The 15,802-nt window shown below is 47.5% G+C and overlaps 1 long non-coding RNA gene across 12 annotated transcripts in view; it reads left to right on the top strand.

The window, feature by feature from the left end:
- LOC110257602 (uncharacterized) overlaps positions 1-15,802 on the top strand; it is a 276,977-nt gene that overhangs the window by 143,560 nt on the left and 117,615 nt on the right. For 4 of the 12 annotated variants that reach the window (XR_014833312.1, XR_014833306.1, XR_014833299.1 and 1 more), the window contains one exon: positions 574-725. This is a non-coding gene — a long non-coding RNA (uncharacterized LOC110257602). Of the gene's footprint in view, positions 1-573; positions 726-2,653; positions 2,758-3,576; positions 3,663-11,447; positions 15,664-15,802 lie in introns of those variants that run through there. The other 8 variants (XR_014833307.1, XR_014833303.1, XR_014833309.1 and 5 more) reach the window with 7 other exon arrangements.

Raw genomic sequence — 15,802 nt, 5'->3', positions numbered from 1 at the left:
AGAGGTACTGTCAGGTCCAAAATTAGCTGCATGGATACAGTGCACAGCACAGGGCGTACAGCCCATGCTTCATAATAACTAGGAATGGAGTATAGCCTTTAAAAATTGCGAATCACTGGATTTACACCTGTAACATATAATATTGTACATCAGCCATCCTTCAATTAAAAAAAAAAAAAATTCCAAGCTAAGAGAAAGCAGCCTCTCCTGTTTCCCATTGTCAGTTTCATTCAGAAAAGGGGATCTTGAAATTCAAATCAGAATTCATCTTGGAACTTCCTAGGCTTGTCCCATCTGCAGGAAGAGGTGCTGGTGGCTCTCAGCTTGGGGTGAGCGGGAAGCCTCTGGGACTAGGACGGTGGGGTTCTTGTGGTGAAATCTCTGAGCCTCGGGTTTTGTTTCAGTTGTCGTATTTCTGTGTACCTCTGTGGACAGCCAGTGGCATCTAAAAACAAAGATAATCTACCAGCCCCATCAAACCTATTGCAGGAAGGTCTCCACTCTCTAACGTTCGAAAGGTGTAAGTTTGCTGATTTCTCTGGGATCCCAGTGATACCCTTTTCCTGTCCTTAGGAAAGACACTCAAACCAAAGAAGTCTAGGCCAGCATATGAAGACCCTTCCGGAAGAGCTCAGCCTCCTCTAGTCTTTCCCGCTCTCTGTTCGGGGTGAGCAGGAGGGAGGAGAGAAGAAAGCCCAGAAGTAAAGCCTGCAGCAGTCTTCCAGGTGAGTCGCATTGGAGGAAAGTGAAAGCACTCTCCATTGTAGAGCTCTGGTACTGTGAATCAGCTAAAATTAGAAAAAAAAAAAAAAGGTTATTGATCCATTGGTGAGATTTTGAATTGAACTTTGGAGATGGATTTTAAAAAAGGAAGAAGAAATGGAATAGAGCCAAGAATAATTTGACAGCTTTAACCCCGCTGGTAATCAGCCCCCTAGAGTCATTAAGAAAGACAGGAGTGGGAGGTGAACATCTGGAGAGATGTGAGCAGATACCGAACTGGGTGGGTTTTATAAAAGCTAAATGCTGTCTGTAGGAAGTGAAGTTATGAAAAATCTTGAGGCAGTAACCCCGAGGTCATGCACGGGTGAAGGGGGAAACCTGATGCCTGGGCAGTTCCTCTGAGGAGACGGCCCGTGGGGGCACTGATTCTCACAGCCCTATCTGTGCAGTGGCCAGCGGGGGGCAGTCAGAGCGGGAGACCTGCCCAGGAAGGGGCCTGTGACATACTGGGTCGCCATGTCCCCTGGCCCCTCCTGTCTCACCGGGACACACCTGGGCACTTCAGATGGCAGCTGCCAGGGAACAAGCGATGCTCTCAGGAGATGTTCAAGCCCTGGGGGCTCTGGTTCAAAAGGTGCTGCTGTCACTTCCTCGTCACGGGACCTAAAGAAAGGTATTTTGTGCTCCGGGAGCCCCGCTTTCCTCATTTGACGAGTTTGAATAATTATGCCCCCTTTGCATACTTTTGTGAAGATGACATAGCACACCTGACATGGTACCTTGCACACAGCAGGTGAGGACTCCATGCTGGTTCTGTGGTCGCTTCTTCACTCGTTTCTTCCCAAATCACTGACCCAACACTGCAAATCCTGTGCAAGGCATTGAGGTTCAAAGATGAAAAAGACACAACCCTTGTCTTAAATGAGGGCCTAATTTTGAGCCGGATGGACAATAAACCGGTAGCACTAATGTAATATGATAAATAGAACTGGTAGAAGTTGGCACAGGGCACTGAGGGGCGGAGATGAGGAGTGTGCCACTCAGCTGGGGATGGGGAGATCGGGGAGCCTTCCTGGAAGAGGTGGAATCTGTGGCCGGTCCTATGGAATTAGTAGGAGTTAAAGAAGGGGCAGCTGCGTGTTCCAAGGGAACAGCCTGAGCAGGGGTCAGGGGTCAAAGAGCAGCGTGGTTATGGTGGGCACCTCCCACGTGGTGATGTGCCAGAACCTGCAATGGAAGGCAGAGAGGGGTGAGAGGGGGTGGGTAAGGGTGGGCAGAGCCAGATCACAGAGGACTTGGCATCGCATGAAGCTTGGATGTCACCCCTGCCCCGGGCTCCCTGGCTCCTGCTCTTTGCATTGACCTCGCAGGGTGCATTCAGATTCGGAGCAATCAGCTGCCAAGGGTTGTAGCGTGTGAGTGAATCCAGAGGTCAAGTGAGGTGGCACGAAACCCGGTCGGGTCTGCTGGTGGGACTTCAGCTGACGTCCGCGGTCATCCCGGACGTCCTTCTAGCCTGCGGTGCCGCACAGCTGAGGGAACTCGCACGTGCTTTTTCACGAAAAGGGCCGGGATCCGGGACAGTGCAGCCCAGGCAGCCAGACCTTATGTATGGGCAAGGTCTCCGTGCAGAGCCTGTAACGGGCTGGGGGAGGCCAGTGCATCATGATGACATGACATCCTGTGCCAGAGCCAGCCTTGCCCCCGCCCTGCCCCGTGGGTTTCTGGAGGAACCCCAGAGAGGATCACAGCATCCCTCGGCCTCCTCTGTGCCCCTCCAGGGAGGGAACACTTTCAAGCAGCCTCACTCCCCTCTGGTCACTTGGCTCTGGGACAGACCAGGTCACCAAAGCTGTTCTACAGGCTCTCAACCTCCAGTCCCATAGCACAACCAGTGCACAGTCAGCCTTGTTCTTTGTGGTGTCTCCAGAGCTTTCTATGGATGCTAAGCCGTAGTCCTGAGGGACAGCCTGTAAGGCCTGCTGCAGCTCACGCGGCGCGTTCTTCACGGAGCCATTTCTTGCTTTTCATCCGGTGAGTGTTCCGTGGTTGAAAATAAGAGAGCGAGTGGAATCATTTTGAAAGGTCATTTTCTTATCTAATTTCAGGGAATCGGTCAAAATCACAGTATCTTCTAACCCCAGTCCTACTGGGGTCAGGCAGGACGTTTAAATGTGTGCATTAGACAGATGGGATGAGGAAGAGTGGGGCTTTCTGATGTAAGAATATATGCTCCATGCCAAACACTCCCCCTGTGAAAAAAAGCTCCAGATTTGATCCAGAAGGATACTGTCCTGGCCCCACAGTGTTTCTGCGCAGATTCGCTCCCCGCTGGCCTCCCGTTTGTGGGCGCGAGAACTCGATCACCTGATGAGCTTCCCCGTGGATTCTCCCCGCTCACTTTTGAAGACCATCTGTGTTGCCTGATCTCTTGGTGAAAAGCTCTGTCACCTTAGTCCGTGTTTTTCAAACTGGTCTTTGGATGCCGATGCCCAAGGATGCCTCCACTTCCTTCTGCCTTCCTGTTCTAGAAATCTTTCCCTCCAGAAAGACCCAGGCTGTTTTAGGGACCCGTTCTGGAGCTCTGCTCTTCCTAAAAATAATTGTAGAAGGGGCTAGAAGGCAAGACTGAGTTGGAAATGTTAAATAAAGCATGTTCAGTGTGAGATGACGGTCTGCTGGCGGGGCTTTCGGAGGCATCAGTGTGACCAGCTGGGGCTTGAGGAGCCTCCGGAAGTGTCCCGTCTTCGTGAGGAGACCGAACCATCTTCGTAAGGCAGCGGCAGCCCTCGCAGATGAGGCTTACCACAGATGCTAACCATCACCCTTCTCTTAACATCGTTCTCTGAGCAGAACCCTGAGCACTGGCCCACGGGACCTGAGAGGAAAGAGGGATGCTGACCCCTCTCCCCACAAGAGAGGACTCGCAGCTTGAGTTGGTAAGATGGCAGTCCTGAATGAAAGGATGGTTTAAAGTCCACAGCGACAGGATGGGGACGGAGATTGAGAGCGCCTGTCTCTCTTTCATGTCTGCTTAGAGGTGGGAATTGGGGCCAAGGCACTCTGAGAAATCCCATGTGCAAATGGAGAATCACTTTAGATCCTAAAGGTTGACACCAGGGGTCCTTTGGAGCGATGCCCTGGGCTTGGAGAGGTGAAGCACCTGTCAGGGGCCGCATAAGGAAATTACAGCGCTTGCATCTGGCTCTCCCCAGTCCAACAAGAGGCCTCCGTGGACCAATGTACAACAGATCTTGAGGCATCACTCCCAACTAGTAATCATTTTAGTAACTGAAACCATTGGTTTTATCTGAGTATCGCTAATATTTATCAACATACACAAAACAAACTCTGTGGATGTTAATAAATTATTTGCCACACGTTGTCCTGGTCGGCCAGAATAGTTACATGGTTTCTGAAAATTGTCCTCTTCATTTGCACATTCAAAATAATGGAGTTCGATGGTAATTTTAAAAACTCCTATTATTTCCATGACTTTGGAAACATTCTACTTAAATAAGATTAAAATATGGTAACATAAACCTTAAAAACTCAACTCTTCACATCAGTTTAAATCACATTCTGATCGTACGAGGCATTATGCAGACCTAATTTGTTATAAGGGCAAAATACATAGCTTGCATTTTTACTTAATGCAAAATAAGTGAAATAAGGTTGTTTCGAGAGCTTTCTAGAACTTTCCAAAAAGAATGCCTATGAGGAGTGATTTTTAAAAAATATCTAATAGTATCAAACGCAGAGCGTAAAGCAGACCAAAGAGAGCACTGTGTCACAAGCCGCAGTGCAGAGCCCAACCGACCAGCCCGTCCTGTGAGACGTGGGTGCGGGGGCCACGGTGGGGCGCGCTCCTCTCGAAAGTTCACCAGCCCTACGGGCCTCACTGCTGCGTGATGCCAGGTGTGAGATGAGGTAGGTCCCGATAAGGCTGGGCCTCAGCAGGAATACGTAAACACGATCAGCCCTCACCCTGGGACGTTCTCCTCCACGCGGGGTTTGTCCTGTGATCATGCTGGAGGTGCTCACAGTAACACTGATAGTAACAGCGCGTCTAATTTATTATGCCAAGGATGTCCTAATACCATCCTCTAAACCATACCCAAAAGAAAGAGCATGTGCTTCAGGTCTGGAATCACGAACCTTGATGCTTCAAAGATGTTAGCAGGCTTTCTTCTAAAAATCACACCGGACCCCTGTGTTTTGAAACAGACCTACTGGCTGAACATTCTGTATGTTCCAGTATTAGGACAATAATAAAGGCAGAACCTTCCCAGCACTTAGCAGATGCGGCTCATTTACCTCCTTCCTTCCATTCTTAAGTCTTTGCCTGGAGAGACTTCCAGTCGAAGCCCGGTTGAGAAGCACAAGCACTGAGAGCGTTACTGCACCCCCCTCCCCTACCACAGGGCATGGGGGTGCACCTGAGGGCAGAGCTTCTTAGCAGGGCCACATGGACAGCGCCACGGGGGGCAGGGGGAGGGTGGCATGGCCTTTGTATTGCCCAGTCTGTGCGAGTGGCTTGCCTCCTCCTAGGATGGACGGTGACGCGTGGGGAGCAACCACCCCTGCTACATTTTCCTGCACCTGCAGGTGCAGCTCTGGAGCTGACCGCCTGGGACCAAATCCTGCTCCTTACTAGCTTGTCCAAGTTGCCTAACCTCTCTGGGCCCTCCCCTCTCTTTACCTGTAGCACAGAACTAAGAGTAACTGTAATAGCCATAACAAAGATGCTTTTTTCAGAGTTCTTGTTGTGGCTCAGCAGAAACGAACCTGACTAGTATCCATGAGGACGTGGTTCCATCCCTGGCCTCACTCAGTGGATTAAGGATCTGGCGTTGCCATGAGCTGTGGTGTAGGTCACAGACACAGCTTGGATCTGGCCTTGCTGTGGCTGTGGTGTAGCCGGCAGCTGCAGCTCTGACTTGACCCCTAGCCTGGGAACCTGCATATGCCATAGGTGTGGCCCTAAAAAGAAAAAAAAAATACTTTTTTTTTCTAAAGGGCTGTTATGATGTGTAACTACGTATTGCCGGTAGAGCCCTTACTTCACCGCGTGACATAGAGCAGGCATTCTATGAGCATTTGCTCTTTGTACAAATATTCAAAGCAATTTAAAAACATTTAGCAGAGGTCCTGGTTCCTAGCAAGCTTATGTAAGAGCTAGTTTGGCCTCTTTCTTGGTGGTGGTGGCGATCTCTGCCCTCACTGTCTCCTCCTTGGGTGTCATGAGGGGGTGCCGTCATGTAAACAACGTGGTCTTTGAAGTCAGAACAGCCTGAGTTCACATGCCCGCTCCGCCACGTACTGCCTGTGGGAACTGGGGACGCTGCGAGCTTCAGGTTTCTCAGCTGTGCAGGGCAGAGACGACCTCTGACTTCAGACCCTTGAAGGAGAGAAAACCACACAGCCCGGCACTCAGCGGGACCAGGAAACGTGCGGCCCCACTCAGCACTTGGACTTCTGTCCTCGGCTGCACTGCTTCCCCACCAGCCGCAAAGCGTGGAGAGCACAGGGGCGTCCTCCCTCCCCTGCACTTGCTGTTCACCCAGCTCCTGTGCGACGCCCTGAAGAGGGCCCTCGGTTTATGCGGTCGAATCTAAGGCTCAACCGTCATCAGCCACAGAGCTGGATTCCAGCCCAGATTTGTTTGATCCCCAAACCACTGGCTTTTCACCAGCTCACCCCACCCTCTTGAGAGGAGAGCATCTCCTTTTTTTCCACACCCAGGGGTAACTCCATCCTGCCCCAGGTCAGCCCGCCAGAGCGCCAGGGAGAGAGGAGTGCATCCTGCCGCGTGTGTGTCTCTCAGCCTGCCGGGCAAGGGAACCAAGGGAGCACCTTCAGAGTGTGTCACCAAAAGGAAACCTCCCAGTTCTCCTCCCGTACGTAGAATCCTGCAGATATGCCTTTTGTTTGAAAGAGCGAGGACAGGTCTCCAGATACCAAAACATTCTTTTGCTCTGTTTTATTTATGAAGACCCTTTGGGATGTGAATAACAAAAAACCCAATTGAATCCAACTTCAGCTTAAGGAGAAATAATAAAATCCCAGAGCTTACGTCGTAGGAGGAGGCTTGATAGCAGACACAGCTTGAAACAAGTCCTCTTGTGAGCGGGGAGCCCCAAGGTTTCTCTGTATCTCTTGCGGCTTCCTCTGGGTTGCCTCATTCTTGGACCGAACTCCTTGCGCAGTGCCCGTAGTGGGTTGAATGGTGGCACCTATGGAGATATGTTATCTCCACGTTCCTGGAACCTGTGACGGACACGTTACTTGGGAAGGGGTTCTTTGCAGGTGTAATGAAGGACCTTGAGATAAAATCATCCTGAGTTACCCAGGTGGGCCCTACATCAATGACAGGTTTTCTTACAGGAGGCAGAAGAGGAGAGGGTTGTGTGAAGATGGAGGCAGACAATGGCGCGGTAACAGCCCCACACCGAGAAGCAGCTAGAAGGGGCAAGGAGAGCTTCTCCCTTAGCACCTCTGGAGGAGCATGCCTCTGCTGACACCTTGATTTCAGATCTCTGGTCTCCTGAACTCTGAGAAAATAAGTTTCTGTTGTTTTAAGTCATGAAGCTTGTGGTCATTTATTACAGCAGCCACAAAAAAAAAAAACACAGTAATTTAGGGCTGTAGCAACTCCAACCTCACATTCTCACAACTCTGAGTGTTTTCACAGAAGTTCAGACACCTGCTCTAAAGGGTCTACCTGGCTCTGTGCCCACCCCATCAGCCTGTGTGGCCAGGGTCATCCCAGTTACGCGTCCTACCTCTTGATCCAGACTCAAGAAAGGCTTCCCCAGGTGACAGGAGCAGAATGAAAAAAGGGAAGTATCCCCAAAGAAGGACCAGGACTGATACCGGGGAGAAAACCACAAATATTCACCACACTGCTGAAACATCCAGGTGGAAGTCAAATTTGTTCTTTTACTTTCTGCCTGGTCACTGTTGCCGTAAAGATACTATAAATACTCTCTTGGCGTTTTGTTGACTTGTCCTTTTCTAAATTTAGCTTTTTGACATCTTTTTTTGAAATCCTAAAATGTTCTCCTCTTTTAGCCTCTCCTCCCTCTCTCCCTTTGTAACTTTGTGTGGGTCCCTCCACAGTTGGGTTGAAAGCTGCTGGGGTCCGTGCTGGGGCTCCTCTCGGTTCCACTGTGCTGTTCTCATCGCACATCCAGAGTCTCCAGGGTGAGGCACATTGGGCATGGTGGCTGAAAGCTCTCGCAAGTACGGGGGGGAGGTCCTCAAGAGACTGCGCTTCGGCAGCTGGGGTGGGTGGGCTAACGATTTGATGACTGTTTCCTGGAATTTACAGAGATGCCACACTGTAATTGGAGCCAGACTAGGTTTAGGACTAGAAATCCTGAGTGTGAATCATTTTCTGAGGATTAGACTCCCCAGCAACCCTCTTCTTCCACCAAACTTTGGGAAGCGACATGAAGTATTTGTATATTTTCCCCAGTACAGATGGCATCATGGTTTTGTGTGTGTGTGTGTGTGTACATGCATTAGGTTTCTTGCAGAAAGAGAGGCAGACAGAGAAGACAACATTGGGGCACCTTTTAATATGCCTGCCTCTGTGCTAAGGACTTGGCAGAGTATGCATTTTGGATACTATTAATGTTAACATTCATTCTTAATACTAGTTAGTTTAAAATCCACAGAAAACCTATATGGTAGATATAGTTTAGCCCCACTGTACGCATAAGAGAATTGTACACGTAAGTGGCTCAGAGTGGTTAAGCGATGTATTCAGTGACACATGCCTAATTCGAGGCAGGACTGGCCAAAATCTGAACCCAGGTCTGTTTGGCAGTTATGCTCAAGCCCTTTCCTGTTTGCTGGCTCTCTGCATTCTACATTCTGTCATTGTGTTGTAAACTGCTTAAGGAGGTTGTTTGGAGTACCACTTGAAAAACATTTTTTAATCTATAAATATGCTATTAAAACTAGTAAGACTTCAGTAAGCTTTGGGGGATATATTAATATGTAAAAATAAAAACTCTTGCAGATACCAGTAATAATCAGTTAGAAATAGTAATTTCCAAAAGTTGCAATTTATAGTCACAAAATATAAAGGTATGCAGGAATATATCAATATTAACAATACTAACTAAAGAATATTAACGAAAGATGTACAGGGTCATAGGGAAAATATATAAACATGTAAAACTGTGCTGTGACCCCAACAGCAGAAACTAAATGGAGTAATGTGTTTAGGGATAGGAAGACTCAATATCATCAATTTGTCTCTAATAGATAATAGACTCGATTTTAATAAAAATTCTAAGGGTTTAAAATAGACTTGACTAGCTCAATCTCAAACTGAAGTGGAGTCAAGAACGGCCAAATAATTTTTTAAAATAATAATAATTGTAGTAAATATAGAGGAGTCGTCATTTAGAAATCAAGGCTTTTAGAAAGCTCGTGTGGGAGTAGATAAGCAGACCCATGGAAAGAGTAGAAAGCCAGGAAATAAGCCTCCTTGTTCATAGAAATTTGTTTTTTGAGAGCAGTGACATTACAGATCACTATGGGAAAAAGAAAAGATTCAACAGAAGATACTGAGAAAATGAATAATCCATATGGAAAAAAGTAAATTAGATCCCTACATCAGATCGTATGTAAGAATGAATTCCATGGTTTATAGACTTCATTAAGAATGGCAAGGCTTTAGTTGTTTAGGAAAAATACAGAATATGTACTTCTGATGGGTAAAAAATTCTTACATAAGAAACAAAACACAGACCATAGCAGAAATATTGATACATTTGACTATAAAAAATTAGAAAACAACTGTATTAGAAAGGACATCAGGGGCCAAGTTCAAATAAATGACACGAGCAGAAGTAATTTATGGTTGGCCTCCAGATTATTTCAGGAGTAAGAAAACTGACAAAGGAGATGAGCAGGAATTTTGTGGAAGAGGAAATCCAGCTGTCTCCAAACACATGAAATGATGCTTATACTAATACCCAGACACCTGCAAAGGCAGACAGCCTGGTGTATCAGTTCTCACCCATCTGATGGGCAAGCATCTGCAAGTCTGGTGTCACCAAGTGTGGGTGAGGACGTGGGGCAGAGGCGCTCACACACGTTGCTGGGGGCTGGCGAGGTTGCGGAGCTGCTTTCCCCTCTTCCGGTGACCATTTGGCCTCATCCGGTAAAGTGACAGGAGCGCGTCACAGCACGCGGCAGTCCCACTTCCCGAGTTCTAGCCCACACACGGAGAGGGCGCCCTCGGGACCATCTGATACGACACATACGGCAGAAAAATCAGAAAAGGAAGTTATGATGTAAGTAAAAACCTGCAACATTGAAGATGACAAACTAAATCTCCACACGTCGACCTGGACCAATCTTGAAAACGGGTTCCATGAACAAGAAGTCGTGGTAGACGACTCACGGCGTACCATGTGTACCATTCGGGTAACGTTTGTAAAATCTCATAGTGTTGGAGCTCCCTTGTGGCACAGCAGGTGAGGGACCTGGTACTGTCACTGCAGCGGCTTGGGTTGCTGCTGTGGCACTTTTTTTTTCCTTTTTCTTTTTCTTTCTGTTTAGGGCTGCACCCAGGGTATATGGAAGTTCCCAGGCTAGGGGTCGAATTGGAGCTGCAGCTGCCGGTCTACACCACAGCCACAGCAGCACTGACTCTGAGCCACATCCCCGACCTATGCTGCAGCTTACGGCAACGCCGGGTTCCTTAATCCACTCAGCAAGGCCAGGGATTGAACCTGCATCCTCATGGATACTAGTCAGATTCTTAACCTGCTGAGCCACAGTGGGAACTCCTGTGGTGTGGTTTAGATCCCCGGCCTGGGAATTTCCACATATTGTGAGCACAGCCGCAAAAAAATTCTCATGGTGTTATATATTATGCACATATTACGATTGTGGGATCAAATTGTAAGACCATAAAGAAGAAAGGTATGTGCCAATTTCAGGGCGACAGCTTTCTTTGAGTTGGGGAGGAAAATAGGTTGAATGAAAAAGAAGTCCTTCAAAGGATTTTACCTGTTTTTAATAAAAAATTTACAGCAAAAAGAAAGAAAATGCATGTGGGGTGGCGGCCAGAGATTATATCTGAGAACACGTTCACAAGGAAAGTCCTGTGTAGCAGGTTGTCCAGCTTCAGCGTGCCTTAGGGTGGGCCGAGGTCTTAAGAACCACTCACCCCTCAGGGTCCAAGTAGAAAGAACGTGGTCTTTATGTCAACTTCTTACTTATTTCCCCCATTCTTTTCCGTTTTCCTTTGAATTTTTTCCCCCTTAAATTTCTTGCTTAAGTGATCCCAGAGACTAGTTTTCGTCATCTAGCCTGGTGGGAGAGAAGCCTTCTGCCTTGGGATGTAAGTTTGAGGGCCTCTTCCACTCACCAGCCTCTATGCCAGGTACCTAGCAGAGAACTTGGTAAACTGAAATTCACAGTGACCCCATAAGACACTGAAAACTGAAGCCGGAAGAGGTTAAGTGGTATATTCAAAGTTAAATGGTTAACCAGAGTCAGGAAGAGCCAAGATTTGAACCCAAGTCTGTCTGTTACATGCATCCTGTCATCTTGCCTGCCAGCTGTGTCTTGCCAATGGATTTATAAACTGCGCTGTCGACTAGCCTGCGGGTACTTATTACTTAAAGTATTCACATGGCACTTCATGTTTGCAGTGTGTTTTACAATCGTTTTTATTACTTATTCTTATTTTATAGCTGGTCTCACTTTATAGCATGCTTTCTGCAACAGCAGTTGTGAAGAGAAACCAACATGCAACCCATCTCTGCTTTGCTGACTAGAGGCACGTGAGCGTCGGCCATCCTGGAAGCCCGTTGTCAGGCATACCTCTACTCTGCGCAAACCCACCGATGCCCCCAGCCCAGGCCTAGTCCCAGTGGACAGGTCCTCACCACTCTTTTGGAATGGAGAGAAAAAGCACAGTGTCGTCTTCGGTGCAAGCAGAGCTCATTCACTTTTCACCAAGTGTTAGGGCAGGCGAAATGACTTAGATGACTTTTAGTCCTTTAACGAGGGCCTTGTTTTCATTATAAAATGTTTTAACAGTGACTCTGGTCTCGCCTGGCATGACGGGAGGCAGAGGAAGGGGCCCACGTGATATCATGACTCAAAAGCCTCTCTCTCTCTCTCTCTTTTCTTTTTTCTTTCTTTCTTTAAGAGCATTCCAGACCTCGCGCTTGCCTCACGGAGGTCAAGTTGAAGGACGCCATGATGTCATCCTCCGAGTAGCATCTTTAAATGGGACCCAAACACTAGACCATGGCCTTGTCCTTCTCTGAGAGAATTGACAGGTCCTGGCAGATGCCAGAGCCTTGCCCACAGTCACACTTGGCTTTTTGGGGAAGAAGGTGCTGCTTTCTCCTCAGGGTAGAAAGATGATGGAGGAGAGTAAGGGGTTATCCGTTTCCTGCGATTTGGGGACCAACTTCCTCACCTCCTATGTCACTGTCTTCACCTGCGTCCTTATCACTGCTCACAGAGTTTATAGTTTGAAAAGTTAATTTGCCGTGTCTTGAGCCAAACCTTAAGTAGTAGTATCATTTTACAGGTTAGGTAAGAAAACTGATTTCCCAAGGTTATCATCACACACACACACGCACACACACACACAGCCCTGCACGTGTGCATATGTGCACACGTGCAGTATTTTGGGTAGTGCATCATCTTAGGAATATTTACCTTCCTGTGGATGCTTTTATCATAAAGTGTTAACAAAAGATTTTAAATATCACACACATACACACAAAGACCCACGCAAAGAAGAACACAAGAAGAACACGTAGTGAACTCCCTGGGCTTTCCAGCTTCTAGAAGCTGCTGCATACCTTGGCTCATGGCCCCCAGCCAGCAACCACATCACTGACCTCTGCTTCTGTCATCACATTTCCTTCTGTGAAAGACTCTCCTGCCTCCCTCTCTCCCTTGTAAGAACCCTTGTGATTACATTGGGCCCACCTGGATAATCCAGGCAAATCTCATCTAAGATCCTTAACTTAATCACATCTGCAAAATCTCTTTTGCCAGATAAGGTAACTTATTCACAGGTTGCAGGGATTAAGCAGTGAGCATCTTGGGGAAGTGGGGGGGGCGGGGAGAGCATCGTTCTGCTTCCCACACCTGGTTTTCACATACCAATAAAACTCTCAGGAGACAACTCCATGGAACCTAAAGAGAGAGGGGTGGTACATTAATTATTAGAACATCTTCCAGTAAATCATAGTATTTCATTGTTGGGAGAAATTTTGCAGCCCACCCCTGGTTATAGAGACCGGGAGCCAGATCCAGCCGAGGAAGCCCACTGGGTGATGGTCACGTGGTGGCAGCGTGGCACCAGGACCCCACACCTCTAGCTTTTGTCCAGTTCTCTGTCCAGTATACCAGGAAGTGTTACATGAATTCTTAAGAGTTCAGTGAAAGATCGCTTATCTGTGTCAAGGAAACGGCCAAGAGAAACGGCCAAGGAAACAGCCACTTCTTAACAGTAGGAAAGCTTTGCAGAACTACATTGTAAATCAGCTATACTTCAGTTTTTAAGAAGAAAGAAATCTTTGCAGAAAACTGCAGGCTCTTTAATTTGTTGTTCTGAGACAGAAAAACTATTCATAAAGTTTACGCCAAGAAATTATTTACATACTTTTTTTAATCAGAAAAGTTATCAAAGGGAGAAATCTCAACAGATCCTGCAGAGATATGAAAAAACCCTAAGAGAATACTATGGGCAATTACGTGCCAGCAAATTTGACAACCTGGAAGAAACGGACAACTTTCTAGAGCCGCACACCATTCGCAGGGTGATGGACCACTGCGGGTTTAAATTGGGCGGAAGGTAGTTAACAGGTGTCTCGCCTCCATCTCCCTCGTGGCCGTGCAGTTGGTTTTACCTCTGTTGTTTGGAGAGGCAGCCAGGGCTGTTCTGCTGGAGAAGGAATTCAGGTCCCGTTGGCCCCACTGGTGAAGTCGGTATAAGCTCCTGACCGCTGTGTGTGCCACGGGCTTGCAGTGTTTCTTCCGCAGCGTTTTCCTCTCTTTACTCTGGCGGAAGTGTGAGCTTACCGGCCACGTGCCAAGAGAAACGATAGCGTCAAATGGTCAAGTGTATGGATCATCGTCACAGCCCTGTTGTGGACTCCTCCGACACGGCTTGTCCTAGGACATTTCTCAAAAGCCTGCTCCCTGCAGAAAATGTGGGACCTGAGGGAGAGAGAGACCTCATTACCAAGTGGCACGGGTTCACTGAAGAGTAAACGCAGGGCCAGCGGGCATGGAAGGAGACGCTGAGACCCCACCTGGAAGCAGAGACATCAGCACACAGTTTTCTGTGCGGGCCAAGCCATGAGGACGCCGCAGTCTGAGCGTTTCTTTCCTTACCCTAAATCGGACACTTTGGTGGCACTGGGGAGCAGTCGTCACAGATAATCGGGGGGCCCAGGTGGTGCCGTGAAAGCCGATTGTCTCTCCTTCCCAGACAGCCCCGTGGAGAAGAGCCGCTTGTGCAGCAAGGACGAGTGTGTCCTCTCCTGCTTCCTCTGCCGTCGTGAGCGGCTCTCCTGCTGCCCGACTCCCACTCCTGCCACCTGGACGTGAGATTCCTGGGGCAGGCACTTGGTTTCACTTCTTTCTGGGAGGCCAGCGGTGGACTCAGTGGGATTGACTGCAGATATATCCGTATAGAATGATGACTTTTACTATATGGGGGAATTCTTTTTCTTTTGCTGCTTTCCTCTATTTCTGTTATTGAAATTAGTTAAAATGATCCTTGAGGAACAGTCTAGGGTCATTTACTTATATACACGCGCACACATAGACGCACACATATGTACATACATGTGTATTTTAACCATTAGAATAGTAGAGTGTTGGACATGGTGCTGGGAGACTTGGCTCTAGTTTCATTCTCCTGCTGAGGGTTGTGGGCACGTGCTTTCCCTGTCCAGGCCCAGGTTTCCAACTTAGCAGACACACTGAGTCTGTAGATAAATCCCTAAGAAGCTTGACGGATGGTTCTTAGGATTTTGGAGTCACAGTCTCTCCTGGGAAACATTTCTGAGCCCTCTCTCTAAGAATATAACCTGGACTCTTTGGACTAGATGCTCTTAAAAATCTTATTTCAGTTCTGACAGCTTATCGTCATGCCAGATGCAAAGCTCTAGGTTAGTTACTTTCTTGTTTCCTCTCATTTACTGTGCATAAGAAACTTAGAAACCATGTATCATGATTTCCTTTATTACCTTTATTTTTGGAGAAAAGAAAGCTAGAGGCTTGGCCAGCTAGTTGGGGGTAGAGCTAGACCCAGGAACTGTCTGCCTGGAAGCTGCTGTGTGCAAGGCAATGTGGTAGCTTGTTGGGGGCTCGGAGGATAAACCTGAAGCCCAGGAAACTGAACCAAGTTACATTAAGGTACCCCCCCCCAAAAAGAGAACACGGTATAAACACTCTTTTATCTATTTTAATAATTTCAGCAAAAAATTAGATTCGTGGATGACATTAGAACTCAGTTTGTTTTTACAACTCTTCAATCATTGAGCCAACATCTGACAGCCAGGTTACCCAAGGCTTGCTGGACACTTCAAATAGCATTTTCAGGGATGTTTTCCCACAATGATAATACAGATTGATGGATTTTCATGACATATATAACAAAAAGGGAATGGAATCAATGCAATAAAATTGTCATCCTTCCCAACATTTTTTTCTGCAGAGATACACCCTGGCTTGCGCTTATGCAATCCCATATTTTAGAGCAATTTAAAATCAAAATAGCAACACATTTCCTAGGCAATCCCATCAAATAAGAGATGAGCAGGGTCACGGAAGGAAGGTTCTTACCCTGTAGTGAACCAAAATCTTTGTTTGACTTTTCACTCAATTTTATGTTGCTCTTTGAAAAGTTACTAAAACTTGTGATAACTAAAACATTTCCAGATGTCTGAATTCTTTTCTATTTGCATGTTTCCCTACCGGGGGGCGGGGAGGGGGAGAATGGAAAGATCAGAAGCAGTGGCCAAAGGGAGAGGTAATTTCGGGAGGCTCCCTTTGGTGGAGAGGGTGCGTA

This window comes from Sus scrofa, chromosome 18 (genome assembly GCF_054392235.1).
Source record: "Sus scrofa isolate SSC_HxYL_T2T_F1_AM1 chromosome 18, Sscrofa_HxYL_maternal_Yorkshire_Landrace_v2.0, whole genome shotgun sequence".
In the NCBI taxonomy this organism is placed as follows: domain Eukaryota; kingdom Metazoa; phylum Chordata; class Mammalia; order Artiodactyla; family Suidae; genus Sus; species Sus scrofa.
This window is presented reverse-complemented; position numbering and strand designations above follow the sequence as displayed.